At 42.1% G+C, this 22,060-nt stretch overlaps 1 pseudogene; it reads left to right on the forward strand.

Annotated features, from left to right (window-relative positions):
- The first annotated feature begins 3,813 nt into the window (after positions 1–3,813).
- Positions 3,814–4,519, forward strand: LOC136626493 (protein FAM200C-like; annotated as a pseudogene).
- The last annotated feature ends 17,541 nt before the right edge of the window (positions 4,520–22,060 follow it).

The raw sequence follows: 22,060 nt of genomic DNA on the forward strand, positions 1-22,060 counted from the left end.
CGCCTGCCGAGTTTTACTCTACTGCAGGTTACACATTGAAGTAAAATGTTCTATTATCCATTTTTCTTCTTTTATTTTTAATCCTCGTATTTTCAATTCTACCTTTTATTCATTGGGAAGAAGTGAAGCAGGTGATATTCTGATAATACACATTAATGCTTCTATTTTCGACCCTCCATAATTATACCACATGTTCTGCCATATCACATTTGAAACCAAGGATCTTTTTACACTATAATGTAGGCATTAAACACATTAGTAAAACAGTCAAATAAAACGTGCATTGCAATAATCACACAATGCAAATAACTTAGCGCATTGTCCCCGGAGTAACAATGCTCCATTCACTGAAGGGCCTGGCCTAGAGAATGAAAGCCTTTTTATGTGCACCATTTATATTCATTTTGGCTTAACATGGCGCTCTCGTCATCTCGGCGCTGCAGATTTCTTAGCCCATTAATAACCGTTTTTGTTATATAAAACAATTCCAGATAGCTCTGTCTGCATGAATCCTATTTATGCATCTATTAACATTTGCTTTTCGTCACAGAGGTCTGCGAAGTGATGTTTTCATTAGAATAGTCCAATGAACCCGGAGATCACTCACTACAACATGTATTCTTCCTCCATACAATTAAATTAGAAGGATTGAAGCTGAAGACAATAATCACTATATTAGTGCATCCATTATCCCAGAGTTCACATCGCGGAGTACCCTGATTACTTCTGTATCTTTAGACCTCTGACTGCACTAGATATGCACGCAATGAAAAAAAGAAAAAAGGAGTAAAATGTGTGTTGTATACTTTATATCCTGTATATTGAGTGTCGCTCTTCAACACCATGGTGTGTTTATTATAAATAGGTCTAGAGAGGTTAATTTCTTAATGGAGCTGTTATAGTGAGTATGGCTGTATTGTCTGTTTCAGAGTCCTCTGCACAATTAATGATTCAGGCTGCCAATAGCCACTACCAGTTCTTTACCGGGGGGTGGACAAAAATATGGAAACACCATACGAAATGAATGGGATTCTTATCCTTAGCACTGAGCTGCCCTTTTGACCCCTGTTTGGCTGAGAGTTTTCCTGCCAAATTTGTGTTTACTTCACCTCTTGCCCTGCTCTGGGTGTTTTGGGAGTTGGCTGGTAACAGGAGCTGAGTAGCTGAAACCCCTGACCAATGGAACCTTGTTGCTTGCGCAGATGTTCACTTCTGCCCGCCAGCATCTGTGTCATATTACCTCCACTTAACCCTTTCCAATCCACTGTCTGACATCTAAAGATGTTCTAATTGAAGGCTGTACAGCTCTGATGTCGGAAGACGTCCGGCAGGGTATTCTTACTGTATATTACTGGCTGCTCTGTTGTCAGGGGCCTCTCCAGCATGTCACATACCGCAGTACTGGCTCTAGCCACCAGATGGCGCCATTGTATAATGGCAGAAAGAGAAAGCCCCCTAGGAACCCCTGAATCCAAAATTGGATTGCAAAGGGTTAAAATCGGTCTCTACATGTCTTATTGAAATATGATTTATAATTCCATGTAGTTTAAGGCATGAATTTCGTACGGTGTTTCCATATTTTTGTCCACCCCATGTATGTTCTGCAGCATGTAATTATACCCTAACTCAGTTGTTCATTCTATATCCATCACTTTGTAAGAATACACTCATATTTGGCGTTATTTTTTGTATTTACAGTATATCATGGATTTCTCTATTGTATCAGTCACTTGTTAACATCAGTATTTTGATTTATATTTTGAATGGGAACAAAGGGAAATCATAGTGTTGCGGCACGCCAACCACATGTTAACATTATAACCTCAGCCCCTGCCTACTCAATTGCTCCTTAGGTGCATGTCCCCTGTCATTTGGCATAGGGCATCAATGAATGTGTTTGTCACTAGCCCTTAAGTGTCAACTGGCAGATATTCCTCAGTGATTGATGTTCCCTTATTCTCTTCCCTGCTTCAATATCTCCTGTGGTGTATAGATTGATTGGCCAACGGGGAGATGTGTCCCCTAACTGGACAATCAGCCATAATGGAAGTAAATATTTTCAAGGCCCGCCTCTACATGGGCGCCGGTTATGTCCTGCCTGAGGTATTTGGTGAAACAGTAGACTCCTGTCAGCTAAGTACCTGTGCTTATGTATTCTGTGTGGGGCTTATTCACTTCTCCCTTATACTGTATTGTATACATTGCTCTTTCCATCTGCATTAACCCCTTAGTGATGGGCAATACGCTTTCTACTGACATTACTTATGTACTTTTAATTAGCACATAGGTCTTTTTTAAGGTGGTAGCTTAGCTGACTACTGACAGCCAGTCTAATAGGCTGATGTCATAGGCTTAGTATAATGCACTACATAACTAATGCAATGTACTATCATAGCGATCGAACTATTGCATCTTCAGGTCCCCATACGGCGGTTCCCTTATAGCATCAAAAAAGTTCAACGTATTTAATTTTAAAAAAAGAATTCCAGTTTCAAAAAATAAGCATTTTTCATGCAAAAGCCCCTTTTAAATGTATAGAATACCAAAGAAAATGTTAAAAAAGCAACATATAATGAAAACATTTTGTTATTTATTGCAATCCCACATACAACATTTTCAATAAGTTATGGCTCTCACTACGGAGTTATACTAGGGACAGAATAAGCCCCCTAGGTCCCTGACGTGAGTCTATCCCTTTTGGATTGATCATCCTGCTTTTAGGCAAGATATGCCCCATCAAAGTTGGTTGTGGATAGTGTTCCCCGCATAGATGGATACATTAACAAAAGGATAGATTGTTTCCATTTGCTTCCATTTCAATACATTTTTAAGTCCTCATTTAAAAATGGAACCATTGAATGAGCATCAAAAGAAAACCAAACTGAAGCACTTTCTGTTCGGCACCCAGTGACTATAATGTTAAGAAGGAACCTCTTTGATTTCTGTTTTTTAAATGAAAACAATAACATCTGCACTATTGTTTCCGCCAAAAAAAGGAAATAAAATGTAACTATATTGAATTGAGCATAACTGAAGCTGAGAAAATCTCACTGAAATCAATGTGACTTAAAACGATCTTTTTTTCTGTTCTGCAGCTCCTCTAACGGAAATGCAAAACAGAAATCAAAAGCAGTGATGTAAATAAGTTTTTACTTCTCAAGGGGACAATGGAACGAAAAGGGGCGGCAGGGGTGTGTTGGAACATAAGGGGGGGGAGGGGCCGTTTTGTGTTTGCTTTGTTGAATTTTTTTGTCTAGTAACTAAATATTTCTAAAAATTAATAGTGATACCTCGGTTTTCATCAATCCATCCGAAAACAATCGTCGAAATCCCAAACCGACGAAAACCGAGGCAATTTTTTCGGTATGAATCACTTACATGTAATGGGAGTTGTGTGCAGCCTGCGTGCCTCTATCATATAATGTATAACTTTTATAACTCCTTGACTCCAATACAGATCAATCACACTTCATAACACTGGATAACCTACAGCACAACCTAACCCGCTGTATTCCATAATACCACTGATTGGCTGGAACCGCTTCAAACTTTCACTTGTGTGGGTCTCTGGGAGTTAGTCTTAGTGGACGCCAAGTGTCTTTTCAGAGCACTGATATAAACTACAACTCCCAGAGACCCACACAATTGAAAGTTCCAGCCAATCAGTGGCATTATGGAATACAGCGGGTTAGGTTGTTCTTTAGGTTATCCAGTGTGATTGATCTGTAGCGGAGTCATGGAGTTATAAAAGTCATACATCATTATATGATAGAGCGAGATAAGCAGTGCATTCTTGAAGCATACTTTATAAAAATGGCTGAGAAGAAGAAATGCCGCCAATATTCAAATGAATACTTGAAATATGGATTCCTCCCTTCTCCTACAAATGGACAGCTTCCTTTGTGCTTCGTTTGTGAAAAGGCATTTTCGAATGAAGCTATGAAGCCCTCGAGACTGAGTGATCACCTTGCAAAAATGCATTTAGACAAAGTAGGTGAGACTATTTCATTTTCCAAGGTTTAAAGTCAAAGTTTGGGAACCGCAGCACTGTAGGCAAGCTATTTGGAAAATTTGCGCTCAATGCTGACAAAGGCCTCCTTGCTTCCTATAAAGTCTCTTTATTAATAGCGCAATGTGGCAAATCAGATACTATTGGGGAAACATTTGTGTTACCCACAGTTAAAGAGATTGTCAGTACTATGCTGGGGCCTAACGCATGTGCCATGGTGAAATCGATTCCTTTGAGTAATGACACAGTTTCAAGAGAATTGACGAGATGAATGCTGATGTAGAAGAAACGCTTTTGGACATGTTAAAGAACACAGAATTTGTAATGCAAATTGACGAGTCAGTGGTTTGAGACAACGAAGCATTGCTGCTAGCTTACATTCGTTTCATTAATCGGAATGAAGAGGTAGTGGAGGAACTGTTGTTTACCAGAAATTTAACCACTGACACGAAAGGCTCTTCTATATACAAAAGAGTGAAAGAATTTTCCAAGAAAAAAACATCCCTTTAACAAGTGTACTTGCTCGCGCATGGAGCTGCATCCATGATTGGTCGATATCGCCGATTTATAGGCCATTTAAAATCTGCTGTACCTGGCATATTGGCAGTCCACTGTGTAATCCATCAGCAGCACCTTGTTGCTAAACATTTATGTGAGAGATTGCATGATTCTCTGCGCTATGTAATTAATGCTGTTAACAAGATAAAGGCCCACTCTTTGAATGTATGTCTTTTCTGCAATTTAAATGCCTACTCCTACACACCGAAGTGAGGTGGCTGTCAACAGTAAAGTACTTACAACGCTTCTACGAATTTTTTGACATAGTAGTCGAGTTTCTTCAGCCGATTGACCTAAGCCTTGACGTTGCCCATCTCACAGACATATTTTACAAACTCAATGAGGTCAGCGCAAAGCTACAAGGAGACAAAATGAATTTCATTAAGGCTAAAGGTATAATCTCTCCCTTCATTGCCAAACTGTACCTTCAAACCTATAACCTGAGTCGACGCAAGCTCTGTCAGTTTCCGAGACTTCAAGAAATTGCATGCAGAGCTTGAGACAAACTTCAAGATGCAGACTTAGACGTTTTTTACTCACACCTCAAAAAAGCCAAAGAAGACATGCAAAGTATGATCTATGTACCCTTGAAATACCAACGTGGGTACTCAATCCATTTTCATCAGACGCAGGAAAATTTAATCCCAGATTACAAGAGCGGTTGATCAACTTGAAACACGATAGTGAAGCCCAAGCACTTTTTCAACAATGTGGCTATGAATGTTTTTGGTTGAAAGTGAAGAATTCCTATCCTATCCTGTGGCAAGAAGTTAAGTTGCTCGTGTTAGCTTTTCCATCTATGTACTTAGTGGAGAGGGGCTTCAGTGCATTTCAGCAGCTGCTGATAATAGTGAGAAACAAACTTCAGATATGTATAAGGAGCAACTTGAAACTGCGGTTGACGAAGATAGAACCAGATATCGTGAAATTGGCATCTGCTCATCAGACCCAAGGCAGCCATTAATCACACAGATTGATTGTGCCAAACATTATTATTATTAGTCGAATTTCATTGTTCTTGCATTTTAATTAGTCATCTGACCATTTAGAATTAAGGTGTATCTTGCATTATTTTCTTTATGCGTTGTGCGTTTCTGTCAAATGATAATTAAAGATGGTATTATTGCTTGCTTCCCCCCCCAGTAAACCATGACTGGGTTTAGACTAGTTGGGCTTGGGGGGCACTGGCCACCATCCCAATACCTAAAAACTGGGCTAAAAAAGGTTGAGAACCACTGTGCTAGACTATATTTTTCAAAAACTATACATCTCCGTAATCCTTAGACTCTTTTTCCAATATCAGGTAGCACAATGTTGTTGGTATAAATTTTAGCTCATAAGAACGTGCAGAAGAGGAGAAAGCATAAGGAGAGAACGCTGTCAGTCCAGCCTTGCTGATGGATCTCTTGTTGAGACTAAGACTGCAGTGTCTATATACACTGTTATGTAGAAGCTACAGAAGATAAGTTGTGAAAAATGTTTCATTAAATCACATTACAAAATTGATTGTCAACCCAAAATACATGCATTTAAAAAAAAATTCCCCAAAAGGTGTCCCTAGTCTTAAAATCGAGTCATCTTCATATATCAGTGCAATGAAAAAGGATCTGGAGAAATAATAAGCATGATTATGCAGGTACAGGCAAGTCACCTTGGAAAACAAGAGAGTTCTCCTGTAGGGACTAACATAAGTGAGGAAATGGAATAATGTGTAATATTTTCCAGTAGAGTCACGCTCAGGTAATTTAGCCATACTTACCTTGCCTTCTGCTCTCTGATCGCTACTGATTCATAATATATTATTTGAAAGCTGCTGCCCCGAAGATCTGATCTGAAGTTGATATGTCTGTCTTTAAGGAAGCTTGAATTAGATTACATTTTATTAGCAAGGCTTTGAGCTTGTAGTCTGGCATTTTTTAGGAATTGGATGCCAAGTGTCATTGCTGTGACCCAAATTAGTGCTATAGTGATAGGGATATCATCACAAGCTGTTTGTGAAAGGTGTTAAGGATGAAAGACTTAACCTTCTAGAAATGTATTATGATAGGGCTTGACAACACCTTGGAAATCAGAAAGGCTGAAGGTTTGAGCATTGTATAGATACGGGACTTGATATAGCAGGCAATATAAATTTCAACACGGATATCAAGTGATTGGTCAGGGTGGGCAGTAGACAGGTATCATGGTCCAAAACCATAGCCGAGGTCAGAAGTACAAAAGTCAGAAGAACACACTAACTAGAGTGTTGCCACAATTAGAGTTAAACCAAACTAATTAATCATCCATACTTGGGAGCAGAGGCATAACGTGAAGATTCTGGCCCCAAAGCAAAATTTGCAACAGGCCCTCCAACTATAATGCTTTATTCATAGTATTTGAATTCCGCTATGGAGAAAAGAGGCCTTATGGGCCCCCCAAGGCTCGTGGGCCCGAGTTCAACCGTATCCTCTGCAACCCCCATATTTACGCCCCTGCTTGGGTGTAGATACCTAATATAGCCAGAGATGTCAGAGGATTGTTGAGGGAACAATTAATGGAGCACACCTTTAAATCAGGGAGTGGGAGCAGACATGACCTTATGGGCCAAGGCCAGAGACCAGGCAGCAGGCAGGATGTGGCATGTAACATGCACCATGGGCATGAGAACAGCAATCGACTGCAGTTCCAGCAGCAGGTGAGCGGGGTAGGCAGCGGTGGTACCCCATGACACAATAATTCTATTAAAACCTCTTCTATGGTATTTGGCAGTATTACTCCTCTTATTTCATTACTTATAACATCAGTCAGTAGATTAAATTATGTTGGGGGAGATTTAATCAGCTAAACGTGCCAGAATTTTGGACAACTTGCATTAAAAGACTGGTGTACAAGCCTTGCACCACATTAATTATCTCTTTCAGACACTTTTGCACCTCATTTGATGAAGGGCATGGCTTGGATGTAAAGGGGCATGGCTTAAATTGGGATGATGTGAACTGCAATTGCACCACCATGAGCCACTACGATGAATTTGTTTCATTTTCAGACTGCCTGGTTTGTGTTTACGCTAGCTATATATTAGTTGGGATTAGTAAATCTGCTCCACTATTTTTCATGTGCATTAGAGTTAGTGTTGAGCAAACGGAACCAGTCAAACCCTGATTTCGAGTACGAGAAAGAGGCAGAAGAAGCATAGTGACTTAGTGGTTGGCATTGTTGTCTTGCGTTGCTGGGGTTTTAGGTTCAAATCTGACCAAGGGTGACATCTGTATGGAGCTTGTATGTTCCCCCTGTGTTTGTATGGCTTTCTTCTTTATAATAATCACCTTTCTATAGTGCATAAATGTATTGAGGATGAGGAATAAGTAAAAGAATGGTGGCTCAGTGATTAGCACTGTTGCCTTGGGGTCCTAGGTTCAAATCTGACCAAGGAGAACAATTTGCATGGAGTTAAATGAAAGTTCTTATTATTACACAGAACATATAAACTTCCTGCAGATCTTGTCAGATTTGAGCTTAGAACCCCAACACTACAAGGCAAAAAGTGCTATCACCTGAGCGGTAGTAGAAGAACTGCCATCATGCCAAGTTTATTATTATTGGGGAAGTTTCCGTTTGAACTAATTTGGACCAAGCCAAACTTTTTTTTCCCGGTGAACTGCCCAAACCAAACTTTTAAATAGTTTGCTCATCTCATAATTAGAGCATTGATTATATCATAGATACCTAAACTTACATATTTGTGATGGTACATCGTCACAACTGGTCTTTACCAGTCAGATGCTATGTCACACTCACTTCCATTATAGTCAACCACAGAGATAAAGACAATTACTTACTACAAGGTAGCTTCATATTCCTAACTTCATTTTCAGTACTGTCTAAAATGTTACCTAAGTGACTAGATAGCCTCCTCTATGGTAACCTTAAGCATTCACATGTGCTTTATAAAAGGTGCATTGACAATAAATAACAGTAATGATCTGTTATACAGAACGCTTCTGCCAATATCCATGATGCTGAACACAGAATTTTTCAGGCACACATAGTTCTTGTCACCAAGAGATTATAGCCTAATGATTATGGTGCCTAGAGCACAGGAAGATAAAATGATTTGACCAAAATCACATAGGAGCTGACAGTGGAAAGTAATCTGTGTAAACTTATTTCAGTGTCAGGGGCATTGCACTTAAAACCCTGTCGCTGATAGAAATGTCTTCAAAAGGAAAAGTGGATAAAAAAAGGGAGTGCAAAAGAACCAGAGAGGCGCGGGGCACAATGCCAGCTATTGTTTTGTTAAGGGAATGGACAGGAAATGACAAAGATCAAGGTGAGTGAACTCCCAAGATCACGGGTGTTGGTAAGAGTAAATAGATCACTGTAAAAGGCAAGTGCCCTCATGAGAACAGTAGCCATGGTGCAGGGCTCCGAGGTTTAAGTGTGCTGTTGTCATCTAAGTTGTTGTTTGTTGTATTCATATTAAGCTCCCATAGGACAAGGAGTTAGCATTCGGAGACCTTGGCAAATGTTTTTTTTTTCTTAATAGAATGAGGTTCATGTATCATATACTAAAATCATAGTTTGCAGAAAAGGACATCAATACAGTTTTTTTAAAGTCTTTTCTGCTAGACATGGCTCATTGCATCACAGGGCGACCTCTATACTATTCCACCCTATCCTGACAAGTTACGGCCACGCATGCAGAATGATATTTAGCACAAATACTTTACTCAATTTTCGTCCTTCTCTTATAAAGAGAAAGATGATCAAACTTGTCCGATAAGCCAAATGCACATTGGCTGCAACATCTTTAGACCTGCACAGAGGACCAAAACAATGTAAAACAGTTTTAGCCCCTCTCAAGTCCAAGCCTGGTTGTGCCTTAGAGCAGTCTTCCCCAACTCTAGTCCTCAGGGACCTCCAACAGGTCATGTTTTCAGGATTTTCTTAGTATTGCACAGGTGATGTAATTATTGTTGGTGTCTCAGACATTGCCACAGGTGTTCTTACCATAGGATATCCTGAAAACATGACCTGTTGGTGGTCCCTGAGGACTGCAGTTGGGGACCCCTGCCTTAGGGTATTCCACGTAGTGGAAATGCTGAGGATTTTCCATGGTAAAATTGGCAGTATTTCCGCCAAAGACACAGAGTCAAAATCCGCACCGTCAATTCTGCAGCTGATTTCAGAAGATACAGCGCTCTCCCTAATCCCAAAGTCTTCCCCCTTTCAGCGCTTCCTTCTCTGGGCACCTGGTAGCTTCTTGTAGGTGCAGCACTACTTGCCACTTCTGCATCACCTCACCAGCAGCGCTGCCGTTACTAGAGGCCGCCTGGTGCCCGGTGAAGGGAGCAGTGAGGGCGCAAAGACTTTGGAGGTGAGCGGAGCATGGTATCTTCAGAAATCCACCGCAAAATCCATTCCAGAGTGCCAATGACATGACAGGGGGAGTGTACAATGTCACAATCTACATTGATCACTTTGCATGTAGGGGTTAACAGCGGGGATCAATTTTTTCATCCATCCCCGCTGATACAGCAGAAGGCTGGCTATCAGTCACAGCTGCTTCCCGCTGCTGGATGGCGCAGGCTCACTTCTGATCTTCTACCATCCACAGGACATAGGTTTACATCTTTTTGAGTTGAGTACCACCCTGCTAGGACATGAACTGATGTCCTAATGCCTTAAAGGGTTAAAAACATTAAAATATGGAAACGCAACAATAGTCTGAATTTATAATTTTATCCAAAGGGTTTTTTTCAGGAAACACATCAGGACAGCTGCTCTGCAGCACAGAAAGCAAATTATTTTAAATTGGATGCAAACTATTCCTACAGATGTCTCAACTTTTGTAGATTACTTTCCAACCCTGTTATTCTATATAACCAGTGTTGGAGTAGATTGCATGAAAACACCTTCTCGGGCAGGATTTGGACAGTTTTGCTCTTTAAGACAGAGCACATTGGCAAGAAAAAAGCAATTAACCAAAGAAGACAGACAATTATAACCCCTATAAGTGTAGGTCAGTCCTAGAAAGCCAAGTTGGCAGTCAGTACAGTTTTTTATAGCTTTAAAAGGCATTTGGAAACTGGAGGAAACTTTGACAGGAAGAGGTCTGGCAGACAAAAGGCCACTACAAAATCAGGTGATAAGTTTTTAAGACTCAACTGTTTGTGTGATCGGCACCTCACAGCCCAAAATCTTCGAGTGCAGCTTAATGCTGAAAAATGAAATAAGTTTCCATTTCAACCGTGAGAAGAAGACATCTATCTGCAGGTTTGACAAGTAGAGTATCAGTATGAAAGCCACTGCTAAGTTTGAAAAATTAAAAAAAGACTTGCCTGGCCCAAGCATCACCTGCAGTGGACTACTGAAGAGCAGACAGAGGTTTTATGGACTCATGAATCAAGATTTGATATCTTTGTTACATCACGCAGGGTTTTTGTAGCCGTTGAGTAGGTGAAAGAATGGTTCTAAAGTGTATTACACCAACTATCAAACATGAAGGAGGAAGCGTGATGGGGCTCTTTTGCTGGACTCAGAGTTAGCAACTTGCACAGGGTGACTGGCACACTGTACAAAAAGGGCTACCACAGCATTTTGACACACGCCATGCAGTACCGTCTGGTGTAAGCCCAGTGGGTCAGGGGTTCATATTACAGCAAGACAATGATCCAAAATATACTTCTAGGTTATGTCAGAACTAATTAATAAGACAAGAAGAAGCTGGCAGGCTTCAAAGAATGGAATGACCTGCACAGTATCCAGGCTAAACACTACTCAGTTTGCTTGTGATAAACTGGATAGAAGGATGAAAGAAAAACAACCTACAAGTGCAGCACATTTGTGAGAACTCCTGCAACAACGCTAGAAAGAAATCTCTGAACAATATCTGAATGCAGTTGTAAAAGGAATGCCTCAATTGTGTAAAGCTGTTATATCAACTAGAGAGGGCTCCTTTGAAGAGTCAAAAATCTAGATTCAATTTGGTGAAACAAAGTTAATACATTATTTTATTCATCTTACCTTGTTTATTTGTTTTATGCTTTCATTTCAAAGTACATTTGAGATATTAAACTGTGTAACTATCAATAAAAACTGGAAAAATTGAGGTGTTCCAAAACTTTTGACTAGTAGTGTATAAACTAAAAGAACAAACTCTAATTCAACCCAAATTTTAATTTCTATTCTCAATCATGATAAATTATGGATGTGCTTTGCTAACCCTAAGTCAAGAAGGGTATAGTTTCTCCTTAGGGAGAGCACCTTGTGAGGCCATGCATCTTTATCTGGGAAATTTGAATATGTTAAAGAGAGGTAGAACAATGCTTCTGTAGCCCCACCTATTACAAGGCAGCATTCCTGCAAGTCATCCTTAGACCTTTTACCAAGTATTGTAAAAATGACTGCTAAGCCAAAGCTAGAGTCTTCTCCAGAAGGAAAATATAACCATGCACAGACAGACTGTTTTAGGGTTTTTGCCGCTCATCCGTGTGCAGTAGGTTACTGGGTGAGAGGCCTATGACTCTGGCATTGGCTTATATTTACAGTTATTGTTATAAGGCTTGTTACCCATGTCATATATGGCGTTATAAGTCTCCTCACACCTTCTAGGTGCTCTCCCTAAGGAGCAACTACACTGCTCCTGGCCCATGTCACAGACCTCTCACCATCCAGCCAGCAACCTACTGCAAACTGATAAGGGGTAAAATCTATGAAACAGTCTGTCTGTACCTGGTTATCTTTTCCTTCTGGAAAAGACTCTGGCTTTGTCTTATATTCCCAGTCATTGTAAAAAGCCTTCTTAACCTGCGCCTGATCCATAGGGAGCAAGTGGGCTTTGTCTCAGGCAGGGAAGCTAGGGACAACAATATTAAGTCCCTGTCACTGATTGCTAGAGCCAAGCTCGCAAATAGTCCCCTCTGTCTCTTTGCAGTAGATGCTGAAAAGGCGTTCGACAGGGTCAGTTAGAATTTCCTCTCTGCCACCCTGGAAAAGATAGGGATTGGCCCAAGAATGAAGGAGTGGATCCTGTCCTTATATCATAACCCCTCTGCCAGGATAAGAATCAACGGGACTCTTTCGGACGCCTTTCAAATAAAGAATGGCACTAGGCAGGGGTGCCCTTTGTCCCCATTCCTATATATCCTAACAATGGAGGCACTGGCGAATGCGATTCGTCGCAACGACTCTATCACAGGTCTTCACATAGGGGAGATGGAGCACAAAATGGCGCTTTTCGCAGACGATTTTCTACTTTATCTATCCAACCCATGCAATGGACTACCAGTGATCTTACAGGAGTTGCAATGCTTTGGTAGAGTAAGCAATTACAAAGTCAATATTCAAAAGTCAGAAGAGCTAAACGTGTCATTGCCACAGGCCGAGGGGTCTCAGTTAGAGAGTCAGTTCCCCTTCCGATGGAAACACGCTTCGATAAAATACCTTGGATCACAGCTCCCAGCAGATGTCTCTCAGGCATTTAAACTAAATTATCTACCGTTTCTGGCAGACTTAGGGAGGGATCTAGGCAAATGGAAGACATTGCTCCTCTCTTGGAGTGGGAGTCTCAATGTTATTAAAATGAATTCCCTACCCAAGTTCCTATACCTATATCAGACGGTCCCACTAAAGCTCTCAAGTTCATACCTAAAATGTTTGCGGTTCCTTATCACAGCATTTGTCTGGAGAGGGAAGAAGCTGCGCATGCGCTTTTCACTTCTCACTAGAAGCAAGAAGAGGGGAGGCCTGGGGCTGCCCAATTTTGCCCTTCATTACAAAGTCAATATTGCCAACTGTATACTGGACCTACTCAAAAGAGAGAGCTCCAAACTGTGGGTAGAATCAGAGCATACCCTGGTCCCGGGGTCCTTGCGGGGTGTGGCCTGCCTACCACCTAGGCACATAAGCCTGATGCCTAACATTTCACAATTTCTGGGTCAACTACTTAAAACCTGGTCAGAGTTTGCGCCTGCCAGTGGTCTGGTGTCTGTGCCTGGGCCCCTTACTTTCCTGGTCTCTAATTCACAATTTGAGGCCTCCATGCAAGGTCCTCCCATTCTAGAGCTGTTGCCTTCCTCATTGCCTCGTATACGGGACATGGTGTCGAGCTCTGGCTTAAGGCCCCTAGCGGAGATCATGGAAGGGGGAGGACATAGACCCAGCTCATGGTTACAATATTTCCAACTTAGAGGTTTTGTGGGGTCCCTGGCCCCTCGGGTGAATCTCACTAGTCCCCTCACACCATTCAAGCAAATTTGTATGTCCATATCCTCGCAGAGACACTCGATAACCATCCTCTACAGATTGCTGCTGAATTGGGAGATGGAGATCCAGATACCACCATACGTGGAAGCGTGGGAGGGGGAACTTGGGCGCAACCTTCTGCAGGAGGACTGGGAGATAGCCTGGATTCTTTGCCATAAAATTTCTCCTGCTTGCAAGGCTCAGGATCCAAACTTCAAAATCCTATCCCGGTGGTGTAGGACACCAGATCAATTACATAAAATTTTTTCTCAGACCTCCCCAGTCTGCTGGCAATGTAACAGAGACAGGGGGAACATGTCCCACATCTGGTGGTGCTGCCCTGCAGTAGCTGCGCTGTGGAAGGAGACGAAGGAAGTCTACAATTATATCGGCAGGACACAAGTGAAACTGACAATAGAGATGGCCCTATTCTCAGTCCTCCTGGGTTCAATCAAAAAAGCTAAAAGGGAGCTCCTGAGATTTTTCATTCTTGCTGTCAGAAGAATCATCCCCAGACTCTGGAAGTCCCCTGCTACTCCATCTAAAGCACTGTGGGTGTAGGAACTAAACGACCTTATGCATTTTGATGAGCTGAGGGTGGGAGAGATTGGCGCTCATGAGGAAATATACAGTACGTGGCAGACCTGGATCGCTTTCTGCTTTATAGAGAAATTTAGGAGCTGGGTGGAGTTTGGTCGGCTGTGAGCTTTGACTCGGAGTCGCACAAGAACCATTGGAAAGGGTCGCCACTCTCTCCGGAGACCGCCCAATCACCCTGACTATCCCTCCTGCGAATTGTCCTCCTTGTCTTACTGCACCCCCTAGTAATGTCCTTTGTCTTTGTCTAAGGCCTCGGTCAGACGGGCGTTTTTTCGCCTGATTTGCGCATGCGCATGCGTCCGGCGATTTTATAAAACCATTGCTTTGCAATGGTATCGGACACATGAGCGCTTTTTATGTGCTCGTCCGATAAATTATAGAAAAGAAATCGCAGATCGCACCTATCTGCGATCTGCGATTCCTGTTCTCTTCTCTATATGCGCTCAATGGGGCCAGCGGCAGCAGCGCCGACCCCATTGAGAACATATAGTAGACAAATCATTCTCCTCTGCCACAGCTGTAACAGCTGTGGCAGAGAAGAATGATGTTTGCCCATTGAATTCAATGGAGACGGCAATACAGCCGGCTCCATTGAAAGCAATGGCCTGCCAGCAATCGCACGATGAATTTTCGGGAAGGGCTTAAAAATATAAGCCCTTCCCTGAAATTCATCCAGAAATGTGTAAAAAAAAAAAAAATATATATATACTCACCTGGTCCCGGCAGACGGAGTTCAGCCGCGGCCGACCGGCAGTTCTCCTGAACTGCTCTGAATAGTATTCAGCAGACGGGGATTTAAAATCCCTGCCTGCTGAATGAGCTGCCTCTGATTGGTCACAGCCCTCACCAATCAGAGGCAGCTCTCAGTCACCCATTCATGAATTCATGAATGGGTGAGTGCGTGCTGCCTCTGATTGGCTCAGCGCAGGGACCAATCAGAGGCAGCTCATTTGGCCATGGATGAGTAAGTCAAAGGTTGAAGCAATAGCCAAAGTTGGGTATTTATTCATTTCTTGGCTTTCTGTTTATGTTGCTTTTAAATCTTTGAAAAAGTAGTAGGAGGATGTACCACCATATTTGATTTCACTTCTGGGTTTGCTAGAAAGAAACTTTCTGATGGAAGAATTCAGCTGTGTTAATAGACATTTATTAGAAGGTGAGTCACTTGGATTGCTGCGTTTTTAGTCATTTTTCTTCACCAGCATTATATCATTACGTGATAACATGATTACCCTATTACTTTTAAGTACTTTTTGATTTAGATATATAACCATTTTATCTTTTGGATCCCAATTCATCTTCAGCTCTGACTAGATGAATCTTGCAGCACTCCTGAACACTGCAATATATATTTTCCAGCCACTGAGAACAAAGTCCAACAAGACAATGCATTTATCACTCATCCTTTATTATTCAGGCACTAAAAACAAATGTCACAACTTGTTTTATGTTGCTTCTTTTATGTTGTATGACTGAGCACCTTGCATGCTCAAAATGCGTTAACGCATACAGTACAAGATGTGGCATATGATCTTAATGTCTGAACAATTAGGGATTTTCTTTTTATAAGACAAGGAATGCTGACTACCTTTTCCGTTTAGATCTTTATATTTCAATTAGGTCAACAGGGATCTAGAAACTTTTTAATAAAGGTATTTTTTATATTAGCGCAGCAATTATTTACCTTCAATGCGAAATCAAGTGCACTTGGGTACTAGAGACACCTGCAAATGCCAAAAAACGTTATTCCTAAGGAATCCTGCCCTATAAAGCCTAAAGTACCCATGAGCCAAACAATCGGGGAGCTTAGGAAACTTTCCATCAACTTGAACCACGGACCTCTACCCAGCAAGGCTTTTGTGACAAATACTCAACATGACCTTCCACACAAAGCAGAAAGTCATTACTAGACTACCGGTTGCTACACAAACAGGGGGGAGTATAGGTTAAGTGGTGTTGGTTCTGTGGTAGGGAGACATTGTTTATTAAAGGGGTTGTCCCGCGAAAGCAAGTGGGGTTCAGCACTTCTGTATGGCCATATTAATGCACTTTGTAATGTACATTGTGCATTAATTATGAGCCATACAGAAGTTATTCACTTACCTGTTCCGTTGCTAGCGTCCTCGTCTCCATGGTGCCGTCTAATCTTCAGCGTCTAATCGCCCGATTAGACGCGCTTGCGCAGTCCGGTCTTCTTTTCTGAATGGGGCCGCTCGTGCCGGAGAGCGGCTCCTCGTAGCTCCGCCCCGTCACGTGCCGATTCCAGCCAATCAGGAGGCTGGAATCGGCAATGGACCGCACAGAAGCCCTGCGGTCCACCGAGGGTGAAGATCCCGGCGGCCATCTTCACCAGGTAAGTAAGAAGTCACCGGAGCGCGGGGATTCAGGTAAGCACTATCCGGTTTTCTTTTTTAACCCCTGCATCGGGTTTGTCTCGCGGGGGGGGGGGGGGGGGGGGGGGGCTATTGAAAAAAAACAAAAAACGTTTCGGCGCGGGACAACCCCTTTAAGTGTTATACTGAAAATGCTACAAACTCTGTGCTAGATGCATTTATTTATCGAAATTTAGGCATAAGGTAATCCAGAAAAGGCAAACATTTTCAATCAGAAACCTTCTGCAGACTTTCCTATTGCCTAGCTGTCATTCTCTGCTGATATCCCTCTGATCCACTAGCTCAGGGTCTTGCCGTCCAAGATGGCCAATTTTCTAGCTACCTAATGCACAATGTACACAGCTCTCTTATTGGCCAGCGCTGATCATGTGAACAGTGCTGGCCAATCAGAAAGCAGGTATAGGGCATTTGGAATTCTAATACCACCAATGCACTACGGGGATTAGGCAGTGTGAAGATTTTGTCAGCCACCTTAGACAGCTGAACTGAGGACTGGAAACCAGAAGAACAGACGGGCATCAGCACAGAAAACCAACAGCAGGAATTATAACTGTTTGCAGAGTTTTAATATATTACTGCCTAGGTTGAAAAACTACTCCTTACACCTTAGGGAGCTTCAATTTTGGTATCTATAAATTATAGCACTCCCTGGACATTATTAGGCTTATGCTGGCAGAGAATTGCACCCAATGTCTCTATCTGTTCTCTGATTTGCTCTGCTTGGGCAAAGTATTGTACTGTTTAGCTTCATGTAGAGTCAACTTGCCTATACCAATAATCAACTCCCAAGAATCCTGCCCTGTAAATTCTCACATTTTCATGAATCGAACAAATGCAATTTTACCCAACATGCATGTTGTCCTGGTGAGCTAGTGCTGGGATAAATCTTATACTTAGCACCTAGTGAGGACAAGTAGAGTGGCAATGTACTTGAGCCATCGATGAGACAGAAATCAGACTTCAGACTACAGATGTGTCCTTCCTTAACTTACCTCTTATCCCGACATATCCAGCAATGTCCGGCACAAGATATTAACCCTTTCCAATCCAATTTGTATCCAGGTTTTCCTAAGGGACTTACTCTTTTTCTGCCGTTATACAATGGTGCTATATGCTGGCTAAAGCCAGTACTGCATGAGGTGACACATTGGATAGGCTCCAAAAGCAGAGAGGCTGGCAATATACAGTAAGAGAACCCCTACAGGCATCTTCCAACATTGGAGCTGTACAGCCTTAAATCATAATGTCTTTAGACGTCAGACAGTGGATTGGAAAGAGTTAAACAAACGTGAAAAAATGTATATGCCTCACAGATACCTTGATGGATTCCATTTGTTACTCCTAGACTCTTATGTTAAAAAAAGCACGGTATGTGTTCAATGTATACTTTTTTTACGGAATGCTGAGAGATTGACTTTAATTGGTATTGTGACAATTCTAGAAAAGTTAAGGGTGGACATATCATTACCCAATAGGCAATGCTGCTATTCTGCAGTCACAGATCCTAGTTGTGTCTAAGTGGAGCAGAACTTACAACTGCTTAAGTTGCCAATGTTGAAAAAAAGTATTAGTAGATGAGAAAGACCCAAAGACAGCATTTTTTAGACCACATCTGTACTTTAAAGAGTAACTAGACTTTTTTCTTCTTCTAGATTTTATCCAGATACGTGCTATAAAGTAACTGTTATGTAATTTGGTAGCATATTTTTCCCCCCAACTGATTTTTCCAGAGTTATTACTTGTCCACATAAAGCTATTCTTATGAGAAATCTGTACACCACTTCTAAGCCAATGGTGCATGGATTGCATTGACTGTCTATGGCAAGCTGGCTGCTTAGGCCTCATGTCCACTAGAAAAATACAATCCACGCAGATTCCGCGCAGATTTAAGTAGTATTTTTTTTATGCGGATATCCACACCTATTGATAGCAATGTAGCTAATCCGCACGGAATCCACACTAAAATGGAGCATGCTGCGTTTTTCTTCCACGCGTGAAAAACGCAAATCGATTAAAATGCCATCCACGGGTGCAAAATTCAATTTAATTGACCTGCAGATGGCCAATGATTTCCTATGGGCAAAATTTCACCCGCGAAATCCGCAATGCAATTTTGCTAGTGGACATGAGGCCTTCAGTCTGCCATGCTCCGGAGACAATGAGCCGACACAGCCGCCAGTCAGAGGCAGATCACTTAATGTGAGAGAATGATCATGCAGCCTCTGTTTCCGGAGTGTGGCAGGTTGGGCAGCTGGCTTCCCACTACACAGTTAGTGCAGTCCATACACCAGCTGCTTAGAAGCGGTGTATGAATTTCTCATGGAAACAGCCCTATGTGGACAAGTAGTGGTGCTTCAAAAAGCTCTTCAAAGAACAAATGTATCCTTCGGTCCAGGATAAAATTTGTCCTGGGATTGGAGGAGGGAGTGATATTGCCTAACACTCTTCCTTTGTGCCGTTCTTCCCCAGAGACACCAGTTCCCATAGCTGCTATTTGCTTTTCTTGGATGTCTGCTGCACTTTTTAGATTACTTGATGCACACTAAGCACTAGTGGTGCATTGGTAGTCTAAGACACTACATGCTGCTCTGATTGGCCACAATTTCGTATTGGCCAATCAGAGCAGCATAAAGTGTCTAATGATGCACAGTGCACACCGGGCAGTTACAGGAGGAAGGCTGTCATCACGGAAGACAGAAGAGGGGCCACAGGAACCAGCAGATCAAGGGAACAACCCCAGGTATTATTACTCCCCTCCTCTGGTCCAGATTTTGTCCAAGGACCGGACTGTTACATTATGAAGATATATTACAAATTTACTTAATATTATGTATCCAGATGAAATCTCAAAAAAGTATAGCTACTAAGGATGAGCGAGTATACTCGCTAAGGCACTACTCGTCCGAGTAATGTGCTTTAGACGAGTATCTCTCTGCTCGTCCATAAAGATTCGGGGACTGCTGCGGCTGACAGGTGAGTCGCGGCGGGGAGCAGGGGAGAGCGGGCGGGAGAGAGGGACAGAGAGATCTCCCCTCCGTTCCTCCCCGCTCTCCCCCGCAGCTCCCCCGCTCCGCAGCGGTCCCCGAATCTTTAAGGACGAGCAGAGAGATACTCGTCTAAAGCACATTACTCGGACGAGTAGTGCTTTAGCGAGTATACTCGCTCATCCTTAATAGCTATTCTTTAACTTTTTGGAAGAATTTTAAGATGCCTAAACCTCGACGTAGTAATTATAATACAGGGTGAGCCACGTAAAAGTAGCCCGTCTCTGACAAAACTGCAGCAAGAAGAACGAGCAAGTAGATTATTTTTTCCCCCAAAGCTTTATTGATTTACCCATATGTTATTACATTTTATTAAAAAGAAAAAAAAATTGGAGACCGTCCAAGCAAGTTGGTAAATCACAAACAATGTGTCGGTGAATGCTGAAATCTCTTAACCCTTTAGTGACGAAGCAGCCTCCCAGCCTTCTGTGCATGCGCCTGACGTTTTACGTCTGGCATGCATGTGCAGTAGATGGAGTCAGGTCCTGGAAGGACTAGAATGCCGCGGGACATCACGGAGGATGGAGGTGAGTAGTTTCAGTTCCCCTTTAACTTTTTCACTTTTTATTTACTTTCATGTGATCGCTGTTATTGATTGGATAACGATGATCACATGACCGGGGGTCACATACTGTGGCCTCCCATGACAGCTTCAGGCTCTCAGCTACCTCTGCAGCTGACAGCAGGGAACTGTCACGTCGACAGCCCCTGTGGCTTTGATCTCCAGAGCGAATATCTTTTTACAGCCCAAGGGATTAAAGACCACTTAGCCAGGACGTAAAAACACTATGGGGCGTTCACTAAGGGGTTAACCTGAAGCCATACCAAATAATGTGTGCAGGAGCATAAGAAACTTGACAAAGCTAAATGCGTAAATTATTGCATGTGGTTGCTTAATCTGACTGCTAGAGGGTCTTTGTACCCATTACTGTACTTTATGAGGGATGAAACACGAGGTATTGGTCTACTGAAAATCCCCAACTGACTCATAAAACATCACTGCACGACCAGAAAGTTGGCGTTTGGTGCGCAGTGTCAGGAACATGAATGGTGGCCCCAATTTTCTTTGAATCAATTCTCAACACACGGTTTATCTGGACATGTTTGAACAGTTTTATGACCAACACACCAGAAGAAAGAATACACTACTTTTTTTTCAACAAGATGGGGCAACATGCTACACCTCCCGCAACTCACTAGTGCGGATTCATGAACTGTTTACGGAAGAGCAAACTGTGTGAGCAAGGGCTTATTGTCACCATGTTCACCAGACTTGTCCACATGTGATTGTTATTTGTAGGGAAAATTAAAGCATAAAGTATATACCAATTTTCTGCATATCCTGAATGACCTCAAGGAAAACATCATGAACACTATGCACAGCATTACAGTTGAAGAGCTGCAGGCAGTATCAGCCAACATACTATGAAGTGCCCACAGCTGCTTAGAAGTGAACAGGGATCACTTCCAGTATCTGTTGTAATATGTGGGTAAATCAATACAGTTTTGTAGAAAAAAACTCACTTGCTGGTATTTCCAGTTGCAGTATTATCAGAGGGGGGGTTACTTTTCTGTGGCCCACCCTGTACTAATAATTGATTCCCATTAGCTTTGCAACCTAAGACTTTGCATGTTGATGGAATAATAATAAGTTCTATGTAAGTATATAAGTGAGTGTCTATGTGACAATGACTTAATGCAGTAACACTGGCATTCAAAGAATGGACTCAAACATCATTACAATCTCTATGTAAATACTCAAGGCCTGGAAGCTTTTAGGCCAAAAGGCATGAACCGATAAGAGACCTGTTGAAACTTCTCAGAGAGGATTGTTGAGTATGGGGGATTCTAAGTACTAAGACTAGTCCTTCTGAATACTGAGCTAGAATGGAAAATATTAAAAAAGCCCAAGGCAGCTATCTTTTGTGCTGAGTCACCCTCATTAGCTTTTCTAATCGAATCAAGCAATGTGTCTTCTGGAATTTTAAAGAGCAGAAGGACACTGACAGCAGCATAATTGCACTTAGCTGTGATCATTGAGATTAGAAAGACAGGGAAACTATCACCAGAAACAGTGACAGTGACTCGTAACAAGAATTTTACCATACCTTTATGTTATAGAAATGTATTCTGGGGTTGGATGCTGAGACCCACACCGCTGTTTAGACGGCAGTCCAGACTGCATTCGAGTGTCAGTTGTAGGAATCCATCAGACCGATCTCACATGGGCG

This window comes from Eleutherodactylus coqui, chromosome 4, assembly GCF_035609145.1.
Source record: "Eleutherodactylus coqui strain aEleCoq1 chromosome 4, aEleCoq1.hap1, whole genome shotgun sequence".
Lineage (NCBI taxonomy): Eukaryota > Metazoa > Chordata > Amphibia > Anura > Eleutherodactylidae > Eleutherodactylus > Eleutherodactylus coqui.